At 45.1% G+C, this 12,212-nt stretch overlaps 1 protein-coding gene across 5 annotated transcripts in view; it reads left to right on the top strand.

Moving 5' to 3' along the window:
• Positions 1-10,346, top strand: part of LOC104695099 — a 76,232-nt gene extending 65,886 nt beyond the window's left edge. For 3 of the 5 annotated variants that reach the window (XR_005601928.1, XR_005601929.1, XR_005601927.1), the window contains exons 7-9: positions 3,165-3,309; positions 8,244-8,408; positions 9,321-10,346. The gene's annotated coding sequence lies outside the window, so the exon portion shown is untranslated. Of the gene's footprint in view, positions 1-3,164; positions 3,310-8,243; positions 8,427-9,320 lie in introns of all 5 variants that reach the window. The other 2 variants (XR_005601931.1, XR_005601930.1) reach the window with 2 other exon arrangements.
• The last annotated feature ends 1,866 nt before the right edge of the window (positions 10,347-12,212 follow it).

Below are 12,212 nucleotides of genomic sequence, written 5' to 3'. Positions count from 1 at the left end.
GGCCGTGACGGCGCCCGCCTGCTCTGGGGTGGCGGGGTCGCAGCCGTCCCGTCGGGCGGGAGGTCAGGCGCGGCCCGGCCGCGCTCAGCCGCCGCGCTGGGCCAGCCCGTGCCCGGCCGGGGGTCTCGGCGAGCGCAGGCGTTATCCCCGCGCCCTGAGCAGCGGCCTCGGGGCGCGGCCCGGCCGGGTGCATGCTTCGGGCGCCGGCAGTTCGGTGCCGCTTTTGCCCCTTCGCCCTGGAGCCGGTGGTGCCGGGGCGCCCGGCCAGCCCTGGCCAGGCCCGGTATCGGCGGTGCCGGGGCCTCCCGGTGCCGCTCGCTGCCCGCGGCTCCGCGCCCGGGCCGGGCCGTGGGGCATCAGCGCGGTCCGGCAGGGCTCGCCCGCAGCCGCGTCCTCCCGAGAGGGATTTGCTTTGGTTTAAACCACACGGGCGGCTCGTCCGCGCTGGCTCTGGGGCTCCTGCCGCCCCGCCGCACCTGTGGCTGCTCGGGGCCCCGGAGCGACAGCGGCTCACAGGCTCACTGCGTGTGCGGAGCTTTGCTTCCACTTTGTGCTGAGCTCTGCACCGAACCCGAGAGCAGATAGATGCCTTCCTGCGGCCTCCGCCGCTCAGCTTGCGCGGATAGCAAAGGTTGGCACGTGGCAGCACGGGATCGAATGCGTTTATCTGCAAGTTGCGGGTTTTTTTCTTTGAGTTTTAAAGTGTGAAGTGGAGGAATTACGATGCGTGAAGATGCTGAAGTGCTTTGAAGTTACGGGGCAAGCCCAGGAAGCAAACAGGACTTCCTAGTTTACCTGATAGAGGGGTGTTTTTTTCTCCGGACAAAGCGGGGAGGAAAGAGAAAGGAGGAAATGTACTACGTGTTAATTTAATTTATGCCAATAGTGCAAAGTCAGCTCTTGTTAAACCTTCTGATGTTTTAAAGTCACTTGTTAATTAACTAGAGATAATATGCTCCGTGTATCAAAGGAATGACAAATAATAAATAGGTCTGAAGTGAATTTAGTAAATTTTGTTTGTGTTTTTATCTTTTCCTCCTTACGTTTTGGAAGCAGATCTTGAAAGACAGTGGTGTCATGCATCCGCCGTCATCTGAACTTGGGGCTGAGCATGCTTAAACTTCTCTTGGGAATGGAAAGATTCTTGTTAGGTTATTTTCCTTGCTAATAGTAATCCTCTTGAGATTCAGAAGAAGACTAATTTATTAGTTAACTAATAAATAAAGTGCAAAGAAAATTACACTGTTGCAGTCAAACAACAACAAAAAAGGAAATATGCCATAGTAGGCTTGTTTTCTGTTGCTCATTTTCTTCGAGAGGTATGTGAGGAGCTCTACAAACAGTTTTTGTGTTAGAAAGCATATCAGATTTTGCCAGTGATATCACCTGAAATGCAGTTCTTAAAGTACACATAGATGGTTCTCAGAAGAAAGAAAACAAAGAAGTGAAATATATGGGTTTTTCCAAGGGAAGGTATTGTTCTAGTGAAGAAAAAAATGTTGTTTTGCATGTAAAAGAAAATGCTGGGTAGCCACAGAAAAGGGATAAATGCCTTAAGTGCCAGCTTTATAACCCCTGGTGGTTTGGACTTGCAGCGTGAAGCTGTTGAAGATGGCTTGAGATACAAAATCAGCAAGTTCAGAACAAAATGAAACAGAAAAGGTCAAGGCAAGGAAAATATGAGTAATCTATTGTAATGTGCTTTAAACTTACTAGTGTATGGCCTACTCTGTTCCCATTCTAAGCAGTGCTTTTCCAGTTTTGCAATAGTAGGTTTTCCTGGATTCTGTTTTCTTACTCTAGTGGCAATGCATTAGCACTGCGATTGTGCTTTAGCACAAGAAAAATAATACATCCCCTTTCCAAAAATGTATAATCTACCTGCAAATACTGTACTGTATTAGCAGTGGAAGCTAGAGGTAAAGGGGTCAAATAGTTGAGGGTACCCAAAGGAAAGACAAGATTAATAATAGAGATTATCTAATCTGGCAGCCCTTGTACACTTAACAGTAGGACAATTTTTGAAGGCCAAAATAAGATCACAGAGGAATTAAAGGTGGGATGAAATGCAGTACAGTTTTAGTAAAAAAAGACTGTGCAAGACTATCTCTTTACCTTATGTTTCATTGTGAGGAAACTTTGATAGTGTACCATGTGAGGAAATCATGTAAAATGGAGAAAATTTGGATTAATTGCACTGTAAGGTGACTTTGGAATGAACTGACAGATAGTAGGTGGAGAGAGACTGTGCTGCTGGAAAGAAGGCTGCAAACTGGAGTTTCCGAAGACTATTGGAATTCTTTCCTTAGTGACACTAGTGTCATAAAATCTTATGACACAAAACCGGTGGACTGTATTGATAGAGAGGAGGATTAGAATATCCATGTGCTGACAAGATGAGTCAAAACTGAGATTAATAGAATTAGATGAGATTTAGTGATGTGAATAGAAACTGATCACAATTTTTCTAGAAGAGTTCATCACTTCAGTGACAGGTTGGTAGTTGGTGTAATAGTCAGTATCAGCAGAATGATAGCATGTGACATGGTTGAGAAAGTAAAATTTTTAAGAAAGTGTTAAGGGATGGATTTCCTGGATGTATAGATAATATTACTGTCAAAGTATATGGCATTAGTAAGACCTTATCTGGAGCCCAACTATCACCCACATTCAGATAAATGGGTTCAAACAGATGGATGGAAGAGATGCAGAAAAGGACCACATGGATGTTAAGAGGAATAGAGAGGCTTAACAGAAAGACACAGAAGTGACAATTACACTGTTATATAAGGAAGGAAAATAATTATATGAGCTCAAGATTAGAGCAAAACAAATGTGTGTAAAAGGGATAATGGGTAGACTTTGCTGGAAATTGCAGGAAGAGCTCTTAACTATCAGACTAACGATATTCTGGAGCAGTTTCAAATGAGAAAGAAGTATAAATTTCTTTTAAAGGGAAGTTTGATATATCCAGGAAAGCACATCAGTGTTGAGTTCTGCATAGTAGTAGGGAATATGAATCAGGAGCCCTGGATATCCCCTTGCATAATACTGCATTGTTGTGTATCAGTAAAATGGATTCTGAGATGGATATGTTCATTTACATTTTTAAAGTGCTGCTGGTTTTTGTCTTACTAATTTCCTTTTAATATGCCCCTTAATAGCAACAGAGTAGTTTGGTTGTGTTTGCTGCGAACGAACTGTGTGTTTGGTTTGGACACTATGGCTGAAGGTGAATTCATGCAGTGCTACCTGAGTTCTTGTGCCTGGATGGGTTACTTGTAGGAGTCTTCATGGAACAATTTTTAGGTAAGTTTTTAGCCATCTAGGCCAAGGCAATGTTGCATTCTAAAATGTATGTATAATCCGCTTCCTTGGGATGTTACCTGAGACCTTGTGTCTTTTTTTCCTGCCTTTTGAATGGCATAGTTTTTACATACAGCACTTAGTGCAGTACTGAGGAATTAACAGAAGAACCTAAAGATTAAAGAACATTGCTTTTCAGCAAGGCTGCTGTCCTCAAGGCAGACAGTTTAGATTTTTACTTGGCTTTTTGGCTTTTGGGAAATCTCCACAGGGCAGAGAGTTAAGCAATCATTACTCAGTCATCCATTTTAATTTTATTTTTCAGTCCACAGCTGTAGCAGGTTATTCAAAGGGAAATAATATGTTTTAAGGGGGTAACTTCCTGTTCAGTAGTCAACAGAAAACAAAGTGGTAGAATCAATCCAATCATCAATTTATGCATTAAGTGCTAGCAGTGGCACTTTGAGTAGTTGCTGAAGCAAAGAAGTGAATGGATTATAAGAATTAAACTTCCTTCATATGCCTAGAGGTGAACAAGTCATGAAAATGGAAGGCTCATGTAGTATGAGACAGTACGAAAGACTAGGAAGAAAGACAAAAAAAATGTATTATTTCTAAATGGTTACTTGTACTTTTTTTCTTTAAAGTGGGATTTGAGCTACAGACATTTATCTTGAAGCTTATAGGGCAGAAGTGTTACCATGAAGTGATGGTATGAGTGTGGAATGAAACACACTCGGTTGTTATTTAACCCAGATTCCTGAAAACTATTTTCCTCTTCCATCATGAGTCTGATTCTTTAAGGAGAATAATTCCTATTCATAGCAGGTTCTTTCTCTTGTTCTTTTTTTGACCTTTTTGAATTGGAAGGAGGTCGTGGACTTCCCGTTGAAATGGTAGGAACACTGTGTTAGGCCTTCAGCAAAGGAAAATTTTCTGACCTGATTTGACCGTGTCATCCTACAAGGCTTTCTACCATAAAAAAAGGCACTTCCACTGGTGCCACTTGTTTCTAGTCCTCTTGTGCTGTATTTTGCCTTTTGAAATAACACTGATTGGGGGAGCAAAGTCATGGAAGTGAGCAGCATTCATGTGATAAAACTGATAATGACATTGTGTGACTCAATAACAAAAGCAAAACAGCTCATATTTTAGTATTAAACAAAATTAAGGTGTTAACTGCTGTCACTAAGAGTAGGCCAAATCCATTCTTTGGCTGGTTTTGTGTAACCAAGTCTGGAGGAAATGTGTACACGTATATGCTCATACACATGTATATATAAACATACACCTGCTTTGCTGCAGGTGCTGGCTGATGAGTAGAAGTAACAGAGGATCAATATGTACTGGGATGGACTGGGAACCTACACACTGAACAAAATCAAAGTGTGCCAGGGCTTGGTTTGGTAGCAGTAGAGTCAAGAAGGGAGGGTTCACTGCAGCCTGCAGCAATGGGTTTTGGGTTGGTTTTCATTATTTTTTTGTTGGAATACTTTGGAGCCAGGCCATTGCTGCTGTAAATCTTCAGATTTCCGTTGAAGTCTCCAGAGGGGGATAGCGTTTTACACACCTTGAATAGATGGCTTTCTGGGTGGAAACATTATTATGGTGTCTTTGGTCCTACTTTGTTTTTAAACAATGGTGGTTTTGAAATGGCAGCTTTCATCATTGAAACTATAATGGCAGAACTCTTTAGGAAGTCTGCAAGCCAAACATTTTAAAGAAGTATGGATAATGTGATGAAAAATATACAGATGCATAATTGGGTTTTAAAGATAGATAGCAATCTGAGATCCTTTTTTTTGCTCTCACCTTCTGTCCCTGGTAGGGTCCTAGCTGCCTTCTGCCCTCACATTTCCTCTAGGAATGATACATTGTGCTTAATAAGCATTCAAAATGGCATTCATGTTTGTGAAATACTGGGAGTGGCCAAGACAAAGTCTTCTACAGGTACTGGCTTTTGGCAGGGGCACCTGAAGTGTCTGGCATGTGGATCTTTAAGGAGACACTTGAGGACTACAGATTTTTTTAAAAGGATGAGAAGGGAGAGATTTATTAGCAAATGTAGTCCATCATCTGGGTCTGAAAGTGAATGTATCATGCAAGATGACACTGAGTGTTAGCAGTGGTGTGAAGGACATTCATTCCTGAACTTTGTTCATTTTATGTGGACAAGTATCTGTATCCCTTTTCTACAGGTACAAAACTAGGCAAAAGAGACATCAAGAATTAATGAGTACACAGCATTTCATTTCTACAGATGATATTTTCAGCTCAAAATCAATATATTTCAGTGGGTTGTAGGATGGAAAAAGGTTAATCTGTTGCCGTATTATTTCTCAAGTAAAAACATGCTTCACTTGGATTTGCTGCATGCACAACTATTAGAATTTTTTTTTTGAGTAGTACTTGATTTCCAATGTTGCTGGTGATTATAAAACCCAGCCCTCACTTTGCATGCATGTCCTACTAAGCCTTTCCTTGGTTTGCACAATGAGAGGATCTGGAGCTCCCCATTGCAATCACTTCTGAAAACTCTAAATAGGGAGTGGCAACAAAAAGAGGAATTTTGAGATTTTACAGGATTTTACACTTGTCAATCCATAGTAGGTAAAAGTGAAAATTCCCTGTATCAAGTATTAGAAGTCTGTAGTGTCATTTGTATTTTTTCCTGTTTGTAAGGGAAACTGAGCAGAGCTTCTCATAAAGAGCTGCAAACACCTGCATCGCACGTTAAATTTGCAATCTACAGACTCAACTAGTTGATATGCCAGCTGCTGTTTGGCTTTAGGCTCTGTTTGTCTTCCATTGCTACATTTGCCTGGAGTGTTTTGTTGTTGAGAAATTTGGGACTTTATTCCCTGAAGCAGGACAGGTTGCTGATGCCCGGGGTTTATTTGGGAAACAAGGAGTGTATAGCTGTTACACAGTGTGGTAACTTAAAATGCCCAAATGACTCGGTTTCAAAGCTAAGACTTGTGTTCCACAGCTGCCTTGTGTTTGCAGGTTTCTGCCCTTCTCATAGAAACTATGCTCAAAAGTGTGCAATTGCAGATGAGTGACACATCAGTCAAAATTAGTGCTTAGTTGGTTATTTATTATGGCACTTAATGTTACCAGTTCCATCCCTTTCTCTCAGCCTGCTGTTCTCTGGCTCCTTTGCTCCTGAAGCTCTGTAGAGCAGGGCCGATCAGCTCGAGGTGCCTTATGCTAGGCCCACAGGAGTCCTGTACTGTAGGAGCTGACAGCGAGAGCCAGCTGGCAAGGCCCAAGTCTGAACCATGGATCCCCCAGCACCTGCTTCATGTGTAGCTTGCCAGGAGGGAGGAGGGTTACATAAATACCTGCTTCCAGAATTGCCCAAATACACCACTTTAACACATGCTTAAGATGTGTGCACAGGATGGGGCTGAGAATGTCTGCCCTAGCCCCTCCAGTCCCAGTGGCTTTCCCTCCCATCATTACAGCTGAAAGAAAAACAGTTACCGAGAAGAAATTCTTTACTGAGGGTGGTGAGGCACTGAAACAGGTTGCCCAGGCAAGCTGTGGATACCCCATCCCTGTGAGGGTTTAAGGCCATCTTGGATGGGGCTCTGAGAAACCTGGCCTTGTGAAAGGCATCCTTGCCCATGGCAAGAGAGTTGAAAGTAGATGATCTTTAAGGTCCCTTCCAACCCAGGCCATTCTATGGTTCTATGATACAATGTTTCTGTGTGCTGTGCAACAGCTGCAACCAAAATCACCTCACCCAGCACACCTGTGCCATGCTGTTAAAGCACTTTACTGCTCTTTCAGGCAGAGGAGGGAAACCTGAATTCTTGGGTGAGTGCTAGACAGTGTATGGACTCAAAGGGGTACTATGACCTCTGCATGGAGATGGAGTAGGTGCCTAAGGAAAGGCTGAGGATCTGGAATTCCACACAAGGTATCTTGCCTCACCCCAGCATTACAATCAACTCAACAGTTGATGAGGTGTCTTGAGAGATTTGTTGGCATGTCTGAATGGTTCTTGTAGGGATCTTAACAGATGGACAATGAAGATTACATTCTTAGGTATTCTAATTTTTGCCTTCAGTGTGCACTGGGACAGGGTGTCATAATTTGGGGCTGTGGATTTAGGCAAAGACACACTGCAGTGCTCAGCACCACAGCAGCCAGGCCCTTTATTGAATCTGGCCTCACTGCAATAAGGGTGAGTAATGGTGAGAGAGGCATGAGAGCAGAATGACTGTACGGGGGGAGAGCTGCTCTTGAGTTGCTAGAGTGAAAAACATATTTGTAAAGGGATAAAATTAGTGCTGGGTACAAGAATGCCATTTAATGAAACAAATGACTACACTGCTCAGTGGCAGGAAAAAATGTGACACATCACAGATAACCAGGAGTCCCCCTTCCCTCTCTCAGGGTTGCTGCAGAGCAGACGGCACTTCTGGCTGCATTGGGCAGGCTGGGATGAGGAGTGGATCCCAGTGCTGGGGCCTCCCGAGTGCTGAGACCCCCAAGCCACAGGTCTCACTGTGGGGACAGTGAGTGACTGTCTTGGTTCTCACCTGTGGGCTTGTAGTGAGAGGAGTTTTCCTCAGGTACCGAGAGAGCAGGGCAGGAGGGAGGATGTGTGTGTGAGACAGGGGAACGTGGTTTCACTGAGATGCGTGACTGCTTGTGAGGTACTTGTGGCAGCAATGTCATAGAAAAGCTTCATAATAAAAATTGAATGTTTCTTCTTATTGGGTGCTCTTTTATCACCTATTCATTGTGTTTTATTGCTCCTGTGCTATATTTTTGTTTTCTTTGTCTCCTTTTTGATGTCATCCTCTGTGTAGTTCTATATCCTTATTTTTTATTCCTTATTGTTGCATTTTTTAGTCATGCAGGTCTCTATTCCTTTAGCTTTGCTAAAGACTTCTCTTTCGTCTCTCTTGTGATCTGCTGTACAGCTTGGCCACGATCCATATGATGGAGCAATGTAGCCAAGCTGTGGGTTGACTGAGGCTTGCATCACTGCCCTGACCCAGATTGCATCTGCAGTCATCTGGAACTGACTACACGCCTGAACTGATGAAAGAGGCTGTGGAAATAGGGATCTCTGGGGCCTTGGCAAGGTATCTTCATATACATGGGTATGCATGTTGATGTGTGAGTATACTCAAAATGTCTGTCTGTTCCATCAGCTCAGCCGACTGGGTGCTCCTTTGGGATTTGCAGCAGTTTACGGCAAATGGGAACAGACCTGCAAAGCTCATGAGAATACTGGGATTAACCCTGGAAAGGAGGTTATGCCTGTTGCTCAGGAATGTGTGATGCCCATAAGCAAGAGATCCAAAACCCCTCACTTGACCTTTGTATAATTCTTTCCCTTCCAGTGAGTCCCTTTCCCTGCCTGTGACTCATCTTCTTCTAAATGTAGACTGTAAGCCTCTCAGAGGACTGCCTTTCTCTCCGAGCCGAGTAGGATAAAAAATAGCAACACTGTTGAATAACCAGTATTATTTTTTTAACACAGAAAACTAGAGGACTGCCTTGCTATGTCTGTGCTTCTCTGTCAAGGGGTTTATCAGTCCCCCTGAGAGAACAGTGGGGCAGGTTCTGTCCTGACCCACAACAAGAAGGTTGTTCAGACAAGAGGTCTCAGGAGCAGCACAGCTGCAGTGCAGTGGGCAGGAGATGTTATAATAAAAGATGGGTAGACTCTGACAAAGACAATAAATCTTTCATAGCACCCACGTACTTACTTCCCAATATCTGACCCATTTGTAATTGGCAGCATCCCCTTGGTAGCTGCAGTGCAGCTTACATGAATGTCCAGTAGGAAGTTGCCTGCTCCCTTCAGCAGGTTGCCCAACACTCATCTCCTTTCCTCCAACCTCTACATGAACTGTCCAGCTGCCCAGTCCACTTCTGTTGTCAATACTTGGTGACTCGGGTGACCATACTGTTACCTTCCATCCTTTGCTTCAGCTCTTGTGTTGTCTATGACTTGTAGTAGGTCTCTTTTCTACCTTTTCTTTTTCCAGATGCTTGTGCCATATCCACCTGTCCTCTGGAAGACAAAAGAGTGAGGATCAGTAGTGAGTCATTTATTCTGCAAAAATGGAACAGTTGAGAACTGCCTTGACAGCCGCTAGAAGAAAATAGTGTGATGTAGCCACAGCAAGCACGTTCATTCTAATAATTTACAATTGCACTGTGGTCCCAATGAGGAGTGGCACTCAACCTGCCTCTCATTACCTCTGTTCTTTTCATTTGCTGTAACAGTAGTTTCTTTCCAACACGCAAGTGTTTATGCAAAAGTGCCAGGATTCTCTATGCAGAGTAAAATAGGTTTACAAGTTAAGGAAAGGCTGGTATGGAACAAGAGGAAACTTACTCCAGTATTTTGCACTTATTTGTAATTGAAGTCCTGTCTTTGGAGGGTGTTAGGTCAACTACACACTTGGTGAGGCCTATGAGGATTTTCCTTGTGTGATGAGTGCAGGAGTTAGCCCTAGCATATCGCACTACTCTAAAAATGGTGTCCAGTAAGCAACAGGTGGGCTCTCTTGGGAAAAATGCAGGAAGAAAATTTGGTGAGAGCTGGATCCTCATGAGTGACTGACAAACAAAAGAAAAAAAATTTACCATGGGAATGGAAGGATGGATGTTTCCTGTTGTGAAATAGAGCCAAATCCTGTGACATCTGGCCTCCTATTAGGTCTGATACATGCTTATGATAAAGATTAATTTTTAAAAATCAACTGTAAAGTTATAGGTCAGCCAATAAGACAGTGACTTGACTAATTTTTCATTGCAAAGTGTATGATAGTTTCATGCCTTTAACTGACATGAGTGCAGACAGTGTATTATTGAATCCAAGGAAATTTGACTCTCAATATGAATTTAATTGTTTTCCACAAGTAGATTATGAACAGAAGCCTTTGATTTCTATTAATTATGTATTTTTGAGTGAAAAACTATTTTGTGTATATGTATTTAATAACAGGAAATGTAACAAACATTTATTTTTATTAAACTAATAAAAGGGATAAACCTATCACAGCAAATTTTTTATTAATTTCTTTGGTCTTGTTCCCCTTACCATAGATGAAAAGTCATAAAGTGCAACCTCGGGTATCTGAGAACGCACAGTTCTTTGCATCAGGTAGTTGATGTCATGCAAATGCATCTTGTTTGTAAATGAGAGCTTCGAGGTGACAGTAGTGCTTGTAACTGCACTCAAATGGCACCATGGTCAGGTTGTGGCCTCAAGGTGAAACACTCAGGGTATTGCTTACCTGTTATAATTAAGGTGGCGCCTTACATGAGCTCTTTCCAAACTCTGAAGCAGGCAAAGGTTGGGAAATGTGGAATGGGGTGAGGAAGGAGAAATTGTAGAGCACTTGTAAATCCATTCAGTTTACAAGAAGCGGTCTGCAGGAGTGGATCTGCAAAAGGAAGCCAGGCCTGAGGTGTGCCAGGGTTTGGCAGATTAGGCTCCTGGAGGCTGCATCTGCCATCGACATGGTGTGTGGCGAGTAACACAAAGGAGTGGATGAGGGAAACATGGCTGCAGCCTGGCAGCTGGTACAGCTTGGAGATCTTCAGCAGTGGTGGCTGGATTTGGGTATGACGTATTTGCCAGTCCAGGAGAGAAAGGAAAGGCAACACTGAGACTACCGCCTATGCTACATGTTTTTAACAGCTCAGATGGATGTGGATCTCCAAAAAACCTCATCTAGAGAAGGTTTCCTACTGTTTGAACTAAGGTCATTGTCAAACAAATTGTATAAAAGGCTTGTTTTCTAGAAAAAAATGTTGGCACTGAAAGTTGCAAGAGGCTCCCTTTAAAAACATCAGTCCCCTCCACCTCAGCTGGTCTTCTCTAACATTTGAACTGACCCACACTTTACACCAAATTGCCACCGATTTTCCATGTTCCTGGGCCCCTCCCGCCGTTTCAGCCTGTTGAGGCAATACATCTCAAGCATGAGCTATTTCAGGGCTTCAGCCTCCCACAGCCTACACCGCCCCACCTCCTCTCCGCCCCAGGCTCCCTCCTGGGAGGGAGGGAAAAATCCGGGCCCGCATGTGAGGTACGGGTGGCATGGCCCTAGCAGGTGGCTGGAGGTGGGACAGAAGCAGCGGAGCTTTGTGCCCTTCGCCACCATGGAAGGAGCCACAGACGGGGTGGGTGTGTGTGTCGTTTCAGAGGTATCTCCTTACACTCCTCCCAAATCCCGGCGTTCCTAACCCATCGTGTGTGGGGCTCTGGGAGAGAGGTCGTGTCAAACGGGCAAGTGAAGGGCGACAGGGCCGGGAAAGTCCAGCCATGGCACAAGTGGTCAGCTCAGGGCAAATATTTTAGGAAGCCCCCGTTGACCCTGGATCTTGTTGGGGAAGGCAGATCGAGGCCGGTCAGACGGGAGAGCGCCGCCAGTCCCGCGGTGCGTGGGGTGCAGGGGCAGCTGGGCTGTGGTGCCAAGCCCGGCTTTCCCCGGGATGGACTTTCCCCGGTGCGGGTTCCCTGTGCCCAGGGGTCCCTGCGGCCCCGTGGAGCGGCGATCGCGGCGCGGTTCCGTGGGCGAGCGCAGTGCGGGGCTGGGGGGAGGGGAACCGAGGGACATATTCGAGTGCGAGGCGGAGCCTGAGCATTTTATGAATGGGCTCATATGACGTCAGTGGGGGCGGGAGCAGAGGCCCCGTCTCCTACCAATCCTGCGAGGCTCCTGGGCGGTGGAACCAATCGAAGTGCGGCGGCGGGGTGACGGCCATCCTCGCCGGCCAATAGCGGCAAGAGAGCGGTGCCGACCACGTGGGGCGCAGGCCGCAAGTAGTACGGGGGCGTGTGGCCGCTCGCTGCCTGCCCCCCCCTTCCCGGCGCGGCGGGGCCGGGCGGCCCCAGGGCGGGCGGGCCCGGCCGCGTTGCCGGG

This window comes from Corvus cornix, chromosome 5 (genome assembly GCF_000738735.6).
Source record: "Corvus cornix cornix isolate S_Up_H32 chromosome 5, ASM73873v5, whole genome shotgun sequence".
Taxonomy (NCBI): Eukaryota; Metazoa; Chordata; class Aves; order Passeriformes; family Corvidae; genus Corvus; species Corvus cornix.
Note: the sequence above shows the minus strand (reverse complement) of the source record. Positions and strands in the feature narration are given on the sequence as shown.